This window comes from Zonotrichia leucophrys, chromosome Z, assembly GCF_028769735.1.
Source record: "Zonotrichia leucophrys gambelii isolate GWCS_2022_RI chromosome Z, RI_Zleu_2.0, whole genome shotgun sequence".
NCBI classification, from domain to species: Eukaryota; Metazoa; Chordata; class Aves; order Passeriformes; family Passerellidae; genus Zonotrichia; species Zonotrichia leucophrys.
In genome coordinates this window covers 5,529,353-5,542,529 of record NC_088200.1, presented here as the reverse complement: position 1 = coordinate 5,542,529, position 13,177 = coordinate 5,529,353, and the positions used below count along the sequence as shown (strand labels likewise).

The following is a 13,177-nucleotide window of genomic DNA, read 5'->3' as shown; positions in this document are numbered from 1 at the left end:
GAATTTGTGCGAAACTGCTGTACATGTCACTTTGTATACCTTACACATAAAGTAATTTACACAAGTTTTAAGTCTCCTTTTTATTCCAGCAGTGGTGCAAAGAAATAAGCCCCAGAGGGCCTTACTATAAATGAAAGCTTATAGTTTAAGTGTTATTAATTAAATTGCTCTTCAACCAGGTTATACTTGGAGCTACTCATACTGTGCATACGTGAACAGACGCTGTGTTAAAACCCACATCAGTAACTACATCCTGAATTAATTCTCATACTTTATAAACAGAGGAAGGAATTGATATACATTTCTGTCTTTGCCCCTTTTCCTCATTTCCTTTCTTGCAATTCCTTCTCAGAAATCCAAAGGCTGACATTGCTTTTCTTCATAATGAGGGTTTTTTTTTTTTTTGATATTGTGAGTCATTTTGAAGTATTGTGCACAATTGCCAGAAAAGACAAGGAACTAGGCATATCTTCCATTTCTGTGGTGCTGTGATAGGTGTTATGGCTTCCATGTTCCATTTTGCAACTGCCACTTTTGATGTTTTCACTTTACTTCTTCCCATTTCTTTCTTCACCTAAAAGATGAAGATGTTTTTTAATTATTTCCATGCAAATTAGAGACTGACAGTGAAAGTGAACCTGTCTTTGCAAACACAGAGCCAGTATCAGTGTGCAGGAATGAAAAAGAGAATTACTTGAGTTAAAATTCAGGAGACAGGAGACTAAGATCTCATGGGAATTAAAACTGGGTTTTAGCTTACAATAAGTTCAAAAGAAGAAAGATGAAACTCAAGTGAAAAATTATCCTAAAAATGTGTGCCATATGCTGCAAGATTTTGAATATTTTTTCTCTTTTTGAAAGATACCTGCAGCATAATTTCAGTACAGACTCACTAGCTGTTTGCAAAGGGTTTGGGGATTACCCCACTTCATGGTCAAAGGATTACATCTGAGGAAAGGACATAACAGATTTACTTCAGACTGCCTCTGAAACTTATATATTCAGCAGCTCCAGTGCTGGAAACTCCTTCTGGGAAAAGATGAATGCCAGCAACATGCGTACAGATTTAAAGTGCATTTGCCATTTTACCCCTTAGATTTCCACTTTGGAAAGGTATTTGATTTGTGGAAATCATTCCTGCCTCAATGCTATCATTGATTTAACAGGAGACATTGCTTCATCTTCAAGCTTTGATTTGGTTCTGGGTTGAGGCACCTCAGGCTTCCATCAGAAGACACCAAAAGATATTCCAGATGTTTTTCTCTCCCCACTTGGCACCCAAGTATAAGGAATAATACCTACATGAATGAAATTTCCAGCATAAATGCAATGAGAGTTTCATACTCCAGTGTCAGGCCTGAAAATGAGAGGAAGCAAACAAAGAGTGATAAACAGACTCTTAAATGCCCTAAGCAGAGAGCAAGGAGGAGGGAAAATATAGTAAGTAGAAATGTGGTTCATTTTAAAACTTAATTTAATAAATTGTGCTAAAGATGCTGAAAAATGCATTTAGCTCTCAACCTCCAGGACCCTACATTGTGAGCTAGCATCTAGCTATAATGGGGTTTCTGCTTCATCAGCTGCAATAATTATTTTTCTTGATTTTCCTTGGTCATTTTATATAACAATTTCTCAGTGTGTATACGTATGCGTGCCTGTGCTTTTATGTACATTTCCTTTGATTCCTTTTTCTTACTTATTTTTCTTTCCTATCAAAAACAAAACTAATCCAAGACAAAACGCACGGAGAAGGAACATTAAAGATTATTCAAGACACATTTTGATGACTGATCTTGTAAACATTTCTTACAAGGAAGCACAGCCTCCTGGGCAGTGCTCACTACTGTCCCTTTTTTTGGGCACTTTACAGAGAATAAAGGTGCCAGGGAGCTCAAGGCCCGTGCTGGTTCCTCAATATAGAAAGCGTACATGGCTTCACTTTTTACTGCAGAGAGCATGTCTGCTATCACCAGATTCACTGTGCAAGGATTAAACAAGGCCACAGGGTCCTTAGCAGTGCTCTGTCGCACACATCTTTTTTGTGAAAATCCTTTCTTAGGGTTTTTCCTGCTGAAGCTGAGAAATTTCAGGAACAAAATGTAAACAATGGTTATCTGCTGCTGTGGAATGCAACAGGTCCATCTGTGATCAGCCCACCTTGGATGTTTATAATTAATGGCCAATCAAAGACCAAGCTATCTCAGACAGAGTCTGAGAGCTGAGGAAACCTTTCCTTCTATTTCTTGTTAGTATAGTTATAATGTAATGTATATATATCATAAAATAATAAATCAAGTCTTCTGAACATGGAATCAACATTCTTGTCTCTTGCATCATCCAAGAATCCCTGTGAACACAGGCACAGTGCTCAGCATGCTTCAGGCTTGGTTTTGCATGCTTGGGACTTCAGAGGCAAGTTGTGTCAAACACTTAAAATCATCGGCTATTTCTTTCACTTGATTTGCTCAAGAAGTGGGTGACACTGCTGGCTGGGAAGTGTCTCTCAGTTTTCCCTTCTCCCTGTCCAGAATTTCAATAAGACCTTTTTCTCCATTTAAGTGCTGGTGGTGTTCAATGAATCTCAGGTTTTTATTTTCTCCAACAAGACACACCAGTGCACACAGCCTTGAGGATGTGTGAGTGTGTATCTATTAAAAAAAAAACCCAAAAAAACCTAAACAACACAAAACCACAACCTAAAAACACACTGATTTGGATCACGCTGTGATGAGTGTTTATATCTTTTTGATCTATATTTTCCTTTATTAACCATCCCCTTGCCCTGTGTCTGAGAGTGCTAGCTACTGTTTCTCAATTACACCCACTGGCAAAACCTGCCCTGCGGGGTTTCTCACAGCAGTTGCCCTTGCAGCATCAGCTCAGCAGATGAAAAGCAGATGGAAAATTCCAGGGGTTCAGGTCTGAATGTTTCCATCATAAGTTAGCATAACGTGGACTGGCGAGAGCTGTGTTTTGAGTCTGCTATGCAGAATGAGACAGCTGCACTCTAGTGAAGATGTTTGCACTGGAAAGTAGGAAAAACAAATAAAGGATTCAAGGAATTCACACCCAGAGAGAGAGAGAAAAAAATAAAAAAGGAAAAGGTGAATACTGGGGTTATGAGTAACAGAGACAGTTTGCCTCAGCCAAGGGTCTTTTAGATCAGGGGCAGGCACTACACCAGTTAATGAATATCCTTCATGTGAGGCACTTATATTCAGTTTCAGCATGAAGTTTCAATAAAAGAAGGGACTGCCCATTTAAGCATCGTCCTGAATTATCAACTTTCCTCTCTCCCTCCCTACCCTTCCTCATCACTGAGTGCAAAGAAGGTCTGAAGTTCCTGAATTGGATATCTCTGTAGATGCCTTAAAAAAGCAAACTGGCTTCATTTTTAGTAAATTGTCAAAGAACGCAAGAAGAGACCCTGGAAAGTGAATGGGAGATGACCTGAATTTGAAATCAGTCTCAGAACAGGTTTAAAAGTTCTGTTAAGACTTCTTTTCCGTATTGCAGTCAAATTTGCACCATTCATTAGCTCCAAAATTAAGACCACTGAAAATTTTTATTCTAACTGAAGACTGATGCTTATGAAGACCTCAAATTACCTCCTGCACATGTTCCTCATTCCTATTAATTTTATTTATGTATTTAAATCGTTGCTCACTGGGATACTCTCATCAGATGCACATTTTGCTTTTGGGAGAGTTCCCAGGGGAGAGGCAGTCAGATAGTATTACCACAGCCTTCTTCATCGCAACACAAACAATATCCTGCAGCATAACTCAATCCAAGCTAGCAGGCAGCTGCACAGTACAGTCCCCCTATCAATTAATTTTAATAATATTACTTAGCATGTACAAAATATGTTTCAACTTCAAAGCACTTTTCGAACAGAGAGGGCCAAACTGGGTCTGCCCCAGTGTGGCTGTATTTGACAGAAGAAGGGTGAAAAAATTGTGCTGCAAACACCATTCTGCATCCCTCTTGTCTTCCTTTTTCTTCACCTAGACTGAAAGTGACTTCACTCCTGTTTTTTCCATTTTGTTGGACAAAATGCAGCCACCTCAACAACTCACCACTGTGATGTTTTCAAGGGGGTTACAGTCAAAGCCTGAGCAGTGACTTACTTTGTGCACCTGGATAACATGTAGACTAGAGTTAAACTCTCTCCTTTTTTTCTAAATTTTTGGGCTCAAGATCAGAAAAATGTTACCAGTCTAGTGCTGGAGTGAGGTGGAGTTGCAAAATTCACTATTTATTTTCCATTTTCTCCTAGTTTCTGATTTTATTTCCTGTGTAAGAACACCAGTACACTGCACCACACATTTGAGGATTTAAGTGGAACAGCTTAAGAAATTTGTTTCCTTTCCACCCTATGCTTTTTCCTGCCCCATTTCATGTCAAATCAACTTCAAATGATCAAGCTAGAATGGGTGCTGATGTCAGAAACGACTTCTATTTCCTTTGATATATTGCTCCCAAAACTAGTCTCTCTGCACATGCTGGACAAAAAATGTGCTGTAGGGAGGATGGAGTACTTTTAATGCAATACCTGCTAAAGCCATGTTCATTAATGCTTCAATTTTCCTGTTATTGTGAAACGTGACTCATAATACATCCACATATTAATAGCAAACCCATTGACTGCTAAGACGATGATACTGTAGGGGAATATTTAACATCAGATGAAAAGTCTCAGCCACGTGTATGAAAACAAGCTGAATTTCTCTCTCACCAGATGTTTTTGGGCTGTATCAGCTCTTGACATCGCTGCACACCAGTTACCAGTTGGGGGTTCACTCATCTTTGTTTCAAGTACTGACACAGCTTCTAAAACAAGACCCCATAAGAGAGCCACAGGGAAGAGTTTCTCTGTTTTTGCACAATGAGTAAAACTTGTTCCAGCTTAAAAACAGAAAAAGAAAATGCTGTTATGCTCCCAGTATCTTTCTCTCCCTCTCTCTTCTCTTGCCTTTTTATTTTATTTTTTATGGATATAAAGCACATAATGAAAAATATACTGTAGATCAGCTGCAATCATTTTGTCATTGCTGAGGGATATTATTATCTAAAAAGCATTTATGGAAGAGAATATATGATCCATATATTCATAAAATTTGTTCAAATTGGTTTAATGTTCTCAACAGTATATCACACAGCTTTTTCTCTGTTAATCACATGTTTCTTGGAAACAGAACACATATCTTTCTATTTTGTCATATTCTTTGTTTAGTTTGTGTATTTTAAATATATGCTGACAAGATAATTTTACTTATTGTATCATTTTGGAATATTAAATAATGAGGATTTAATTATATCTATATCTTCTATACTTCCTTTTGATCATTTAAAATCTAACAAGAATCCTAAAAACATGCATTTCTGGAACACTGAATTTCAAATGGCATCATCAAACTATTTCCAATAGTTTTTACATTCGCATTTTCCCTTCGGAGATGCTATATTATGTCAGTGAATATTTATGTGTACAACTCTAATTCTGGAACCTTCTTTAAATTTAAACCATTCAATCTATCAAAAGAGAATTTAAGATATGTTTTTCAAAACCACTGCAATACCTAAAGCAGCACTAATTCGGAAAAAAAAATCAGGCATTTGAAAAAAAAATATTTGTGAGGTTTTGACATTCTTGTTTTTCTCTTTAACTTCTTTCTGTACTAATATTTACAGAATTTTTTTTTTTACATGATTTTGAAAACTGTGTTGTATCCTCTGCTTCTGAATATTTATAAAGAGGAAGAGTTTGTTGCAAGTGTGATCATACTGTGAGACATACAGAGGAGATTTCTACAAATGCATCTCCTTCTGCAGATATTTCTTAGTGGCTTCATGTGAGTTATTACATTGTTTACCCACAATTTTTTATGACATTTATTTTTAATTGGAACTTGATTACTATAATCACAACAGAGCATGAGAATTGCTAAGAGTTTCATCAGAACAAAACTTTCTTGGATCACACAGAGAAACAGCATATCAACCACACATTCCAGGTGGCAAAATCTCAAGTATATAAGAAAAATGTAGAAGTGCGTTACACATTTTTCACTAAAATTTGCAATGAGATAATTATATATTTCCTCAATGAATCTCTATCTTGGATCAGTTAGTACTTTTCATTAATTTTAGAGTGGAAACAGGAGTTTCCACTCTTTGGAAATTCTTTGCAAATTAATTGCTGCAGCACTGGATGTATTACAAAATTATAAATAACATATTTTATGAAATTTCAAATCTATTCTAATTTAACCTAGAGTGATCTGCCTGAGTATCATTTCCTGGATCACTTAAGGCTATATGATGCTCTTTTATCTTGGATCACTGCATCTTTCACATTTCTGGTTTCCCATATTTTTGGTTGACTGCTTTACTTCTCATGTGGAGTATTTGGGAAAGTCTTTTGTCTCTCTGTATACCATATCACAGAAAGTAATAAACTAAAAGTAGTTTTAATCCTTATTTCAAATAACTTTAGGTAATTTCCATTAGCTTCAGTCTTAGAGGCATTGACAAATGAGGAATATGGTGGAAATATGCATCCTGACCTAATGGTTTTGAGTAAGTTTTTCCTGTATGTATGTAAGGTTCCTAAGTTTAAGAACCGAGAGGATGACAACCTTTCTTAAAAGTTGTGACTCTAACAGCCAAGTGCTTATAGTCATCCCAACCATCTCAAGGGTATGAGCAAAAGTTTAAATGAATAAATTCTAGAAAATATCAAAGAAATATAAATTCAAATTTCTAGTTAGCATGTCTTCACTTCAAACTGCTCCTAAGTGCTTTAGAAAGCCCTAGTCTTTCAGAGTAGGACAGTAATAATATAGCTCATTAAATGCTCACATTAATTCACTCCACCACCCTGTGCCCCTGTCACACGCAGTTCAAATTTGCTCAAAAGTTAGTTGCTTTCAAAATAAGTCATCATCCTATTGGGATCTGAAGTGTGCTCACCCCCACCCGGCCCCCCTGGGGCTCTATGGCCACTGCATTTAATTTAATTTAGGGGAAATCTGAATTGAATCTTGTCGTGCTCCCCCATGGGGAAGATGTGCTTCGCAAATGAAGCGCTGCAGACAAAAAGGGAGCTGTGAATCTTCCCAGACATGCATTTGCATATCTCCTGCTCTTCCCAGTGGGGACTGGAAACAGAGCTCTGTGTTTGCCCTGAAACTAGCTGGTCCTCATTAGGCATCAGCTGTACCTGGTGCATTTTGGGCAGGCTGTGTTGGAAGATGCCTTCTTGGACTTGTATTTTTTTCTTTCCTTTTTTGGTTCTTGAAAAATGGCAAATAGAAAATTTGTTACGTAATGGTTCTCTAGATGCTGATAGTTAAGTTACTGAGGATGAATTGCAATATTGAGGATGAATTAGTAGGGAAGAGTAGCAGATGAGGTCACCACGTGCGACCTGGATTTCTGAGGTTCTACCTTGATAACTGGTTTGGTTCAATTAATTGCTGAATTTTGTGGTAAGCCATACTGAAAATATGCAGGACTCAAAGAAACCACAGAGTTGAAGATATTTTGGTTTCTTTGATGGAGTATGGAGTTAATAGCCTACCTTTTTTGCTGGTTAACCCAGCTATTGTGGGTTGCCCCCTTGAATTAACGTGGGTCACCAGATGCCAAAACACACCATAATTCCATCTGACCTGGGTGAAAACCTCCCTTGCTAACCTTCATTTTAAAGTAATTCCTCAAGGTTCAACTTATGCAGATGGCAGAGTTGTTCCCAAACAGCACAAATGCTATGCTCCTTCATAAAAATAAATTAAGTGAAGGATCTCCATTGCCAGGTCACAACCCCAAGATCTGCATTTGCACTGTTTCTTATTTCTTTGTGCTTTGCTGCACGGAGGGAGTTACACTTTGCATCAAAAGAGCTGCAAATGTGCAGACATGTAAGAAAACGTGTGGGCAGATTTCCATGGCTGGTCTCACAGACTCAGTACATGAGATTAAGTTATAGCTGGGAGAGGTTATAGCTTAGAAGAAAATCAACAAAGAACACAAAACCCCACACTCTTCAGCAAAAAACATTTTATCCACTCGTTTATTTTTATTTCCCCCTTCCTTAAAGAATAAAAACAAACCCACAAAAAGACTTTCAATAAAAAACTTCTCACCACTGCATTACTTCTCTAGGTTATTTTGGCCTAACTTTATCCCACCTCAATACTGATATTTATAAACTGGGTCTTAGCTTAAGACAGGTAACTGGATGCTGTCATTGCCAGTGGAGAATTCTAGTACACCCATACTTTTAATTTCCTCTTTTTCTTATTTCCTCCGGAAAATACTGCATGTCAAGAAAGAAAAAAAAAAAAAAGTGGAAAAAAAAGAAAACCATGTCATTTCAGGTTTCATTGTCTCATGTGTCGTCTTGTTAAAGTGCAGCATTTGGCTAGGACTTTCTTGTCAACTTACAATTCAATGTAAAGTGACAACTGCAGCCAGACATGGTGTGAGTTCTAAAAGGATGTGTCCATCAACAGAGCTTTAAAACTGAGGGGGGCAGGGGGAGGAAGGTTCACAAAATAGAGTTATAGTACTTCACCCCTTAAGTAAACAATAAAACATGAATTATATTTACCTTTAAAAACAATTTAAAGACTTGGAGGTTTGTTGTTTTCTCCTTTTTTTTTAATTATTTAAAAATATTAATTAAAGATGTATGCATCTAAAATTCGCATAACCTGAGACTCTTTGAAAGATCCTTCTCTTTATAGTTGAGACTTACTAGTTCAGAAATGAGTAATGTATCTTGAATTTCAATTAGACAACCAGAGGTAATTAAAATAATTATTCCCATTCTGTGCACACTTAAATGCTGGTATTGAAAGAGACCTTCTTCACTCTGAAGTTAACAAATTTATAAAGGTATAAAAAAAATTAAAATTGAAATTTTGTATTTCAAAAAAGTAATGTCAATTTACTCTGAAAGTAATGATCTTTTTTTTGACAAGAATCTCAAAATCTTATAGTATTCCAGATCAGAAGGTACCATTACCAGATCCAGTTGATGTTATCAACTGTGTCTTAAATTTTGCAGAACCAGTAATTTTGGTATGTTTATTACAATTATTTTCACTTTGCTTACCATTTTGTTAGAAATTAATCTGGCAGTTAGAAAAAAATACCATAAATCCCATTATTGACTAATGTTCTTATAGTTAAGTTTTCCTGGTAAATTAGTTCTTAAAAACCAACAACAACATCAACAAGAAGAGAAGAGAAGAGAAGAGAAGAGAAGAGAAGAGAAGAGAAGAGAAGAGAAGAGAAGAGAAGAGAAGAGAAGAGAAGAGAAGAGAAGAGAAGAGAAGAGAAGAGAAGAGAAGAAACACCACAAACAGAAAACACCCCACAAAACCAACCAATCCAACCAAACAAAAACAAATTATTTTTTCCAAATTTTTGTTAATATTAATACAACATGCTTGCCATGAATTTTGACTCTGTGTTTCTCTGCAAGGTAATAGTGCTTTCACATCAGGAGTTTTTCATATCTAAGCTACTTTGATGTTTAAGTAGAAGCATTCTCTTATCTTTTTGATAAAATAAACAAGTTGATCTCCTAAAATTTGACATTTTTCTCCCAACACCAAATCATTTCAAAAGATATTGACTGACATTTTCCTCTTCTTCACACTTCTCTTACAATGATCAACATCAAATACAAATTCATTCTTTCCATCTTTACCTCTCCACCACCTCAGAAGAAGATACAAAACTTCTTCATTTTGCTTAGAACTCTTTTTTTTTTTAAGCAGGGACAGTAAATAGTCCTTACTTTTGTAACTTCATCAGAGTTTTTTAATAACTAAATCCTTTTTAAGCTCAAAGTTACTGAGAACACAATATTCTATACCATGATTTGCAATATTTCTTTATTCATAAATATTTATTACCTGGCACAATCTTGCTCCTTGGTTTATAATCTTTCCTGACCACACGGAAAATTTGGTCTGCAGCATAACTAAGAATCTTCTATGGTTATCAGCATAAATAACGTAGTAACTCAGACTGAGAGACAGGGGAAGAATGTGTGATTAGTTGCTGCTTCTGCTGCTGTCACTGATTTCATCTAACAGCCACAGCCCCCCTGAAAAAACAGGTGGCTCCAAATGCTGATTGCATATAATTTTGTTTTTAATGTTACACATTTGGAATACCATGAGCATAAACCTTTGATGACAAAGAAAAATATTTAAACAAACAAACAAACAACCCATCAATTCTTAATTCTGAGCCTACTAGTGCTCTCCAAAAGCCAATTAAGTATATTGAACAGCTACTGGTGTTAGACTATTCTGGTGTTTTCATGAATGCACTGAAGCTGCTAATCTGCTATGGATGTCACATACTAAGGGATATGCTGAGCTGCCAAAGCATACATTCAAAAAGTTACTCAATATAGTAGTATAAAGCATATGGAGTATATTTATATGCCCTCCACTATGTACTGAAGGGAAAGGTGTGCTATAAAAGACCTCATAAGCACACAGTAGAGTGTGTCACCTGCTCCTGCACTCTATATTGTTATGTCAGTGAGTGACTTTATTAGCTAGACAAGAACTGCAGGCAGGCAGTAAGTGATGTATATTAACAACTTCTCTCAATTATATCAGGTCCTGACCCTGCTCCCGTTGAATTCCATGGCAAAACTCCCACTGACACCGATTCTGTAGGCTTGGGATTGCATTTATTAGCATTTGGAGACTATCTTTAATTTTAACTGTATTTTATACAGACTTAGAGAACATTCATCTCATTTCACAAAAGAGAGAAGATAATCAGTGGCTGAATTTAAGGTAGTTTCTGAAGGTCATAGCTGGAATTACTGAAGACAGAACTGAACTCACATTCTTGGTTTCTGCAGACATTCAAAGACAGGCAGAGGTGAATTGGCCTGGGACACAGGTTTTGGAGGGTTAGAGGGCATATTCAGAGGAAGGTGCTGCACATGATCTGCACACCTGTTGTTGGGTTTTCAAGGGAACTCCAACTGGAGTGAAGAACAAAAAATTCGCTATTTCAGTGCTAATAATTTGCAATTAAGCAGAATATTGGACAGTCTGACAAACTGATTAATTCCACCCTTTTTAGGGGCTTGTAGCTACCTTACAACTGGCAATTTATGCACAGTGTACCTAAACCCAAGAAAGAAAAAACAGGTGATTGCAGCTGATTGATAGTGCTCAGAAACCTGACTGACAGCAGACAGGAGCACATAAACCTGCTTAACAAGGATATTTAATGCAAAGTGGATGTGTTTGGTTACATATAAATACTCTCTCCAGAGTTACACTTTCCTGTCAGATTTTATACTACAGAAATAAAGGGTTCACATGCAACTACTGGCACATAAGGCACTCACAGCTGTTCTTGAAGGAAATAATTTCTATCACCAGCTGTAGTTCTCCTCCCCAGGGATGCAACCTCTACAGTTCTGTCCCTTCTCTTCTATTCATTCCTAATCAACTAAACATTAAAAAAAAACCTATGGAAATTAATAAACACACAATATTGTGAGTAAGTGGAAATCTGAGGCTCTTCACATCATGTGTATTGCACAGGACTTCACTCGGGCCATAGCTTGTTGCTCCTTTATGCCACATATCCTACAGACCAGTTTTTGTTCTGTGCCACGTGGGTTTCTGCTCTTTCTGTTTTCCGCTTCATTCATCCTTCAAAATCATTTACTTTATGAAGTCATGCCTTGTCTATAAAGTCAGGACATTTGACCTCAAATATTACACTAGTCTATCAGAGAATTACACAGGAAGGAAAAGAAATAAACCACACGAATTTTAGGAGGCAGTGTGTGTCTCATAGAATAAACATACTGATCAGCTATAGAACTTTGCTCAGAGATGTAAGTGAGGGTTACTTGAAGACTCTTTTTAATCCACTGTTGGGCATATGGGCTATTTGTGGTATGTTTATAGTGGCTTTATTTGTTCCTGATGTCTGCTGGTATGCAGAAAGTCATCTGCAAAGAAAAATATGTTCGGGAGGAAAACTAAACTAAAACAGATACAAAAAGATATTGCAAAAGAATCTTTATGCCTACAGAAATAGGTGTAAATTTCAATAGGGATGAAAATATCAAATTTTTTTCAAAAATAAACACAGCAGTTTTCAGCTTCAATTAAATCCCACTTCATTGAAAAGCCAACACATGGGAGTATTTAATGTCACTTCAGAGGCAACAGCAGAACTTCAGCTTGTACTTAGAGTTAACATATGCTTAGAATGTCCATCAGTTTGGGTTCTTAATATGCAGATATATCCTTTCTGCAGTCTTTAAACTACTTATTAATTACAATTATTATTGGTCATTTTACTTTGCTCATAGCTTCACTTCTATAAAGAGAAGTACCATAAGACTTGTACAGAAAAGTTTGATTTTGCTACTGAAAGAATTCCATGTTTTTTTTATGATGAGGATTCTTTCAAGCCTTTTTTCCTTTATTTACTATTTTCCACAGCAAAACTCAACTTATAATCTTTGTCCTTTATGTGTGTCATTCATCCCCAAATGAAATGTCATCTGCTCAGTGTAGGTATCTTCACAGTACTATTTTACAGTGCCATCTCTCTATCTTCACTCTTCCTTTGCTTGTACTATTCATCAAATAAAATATTTTGTGTTGTATCAGTAAACATTGACATAAAAACCTACCTGATATGGATTCAATGTAAATAGTGTTACATTTTATTAATTCAAAAAATTCTGTTTGTGTGGAATTGCTCTATGAACAACAGTATTTTTTAAATTCTGTATCTTTAGCCCCAAACAGTTCTCCATAGTATTCTAAAAGGTTGTGAAATAAATTATTCTTCTGAAAATGTGAGAGACTTAATTAATGGATAATAGCACTAGTTAAATCATCAGCTCTTTGATAATCTAGTTTGAAAAAGGAAAAAGTAAAGAACTTTTGTTTGTTTTCCAAAAAGGTCCCCTGGAATCTGAAAAAAGTAATAACTCTGAAGTTATGTGTTTGCAAAACTTTCAAACAATTGTTTAGTGGAAAACATTATTTCAAAACTTGGTCAAGTGCAAAAAAAGGTCCATTGTTTGAGTGAAATTTGGTATTCGAGACCAGAGTTTTCATCCACTTGTAATACTTTAGCTTATGGATAATAATAC

The 13,177-nt window shown here is 36.3% G+C and overlaps 1 long non-coding RNA gene across 2 annotated transcripts; it reads right to left on the bottom strand.

Moving 5' to 3' along the window:
- Positions 1-316: 316 nt before the first annotated feature.
- LOC135459341 (uncharacterized) lies at positions 317-10,046 on the bottom strand. Of its 2 annotated transcripts, none has more exons than XR_010443017.1 (3): positions 9,933-10,046; positions 1,303-1,357; positions 317-574 (listed from the first exon to the last, which is right to left on the bottom strand). It is a non-coding gene; the product is annotated as an uncharacterized LOC135459341 (long non-coding RNA). The 2 variants fall into 2 exon arrangements; XR_010443016.1 differs by lacking the exon at positions 9,933-10,046 and adding an exon at positions 4,739-4,819.
- Positions 10,047-13,177: the final 3,131 nt, after the last annotated feature.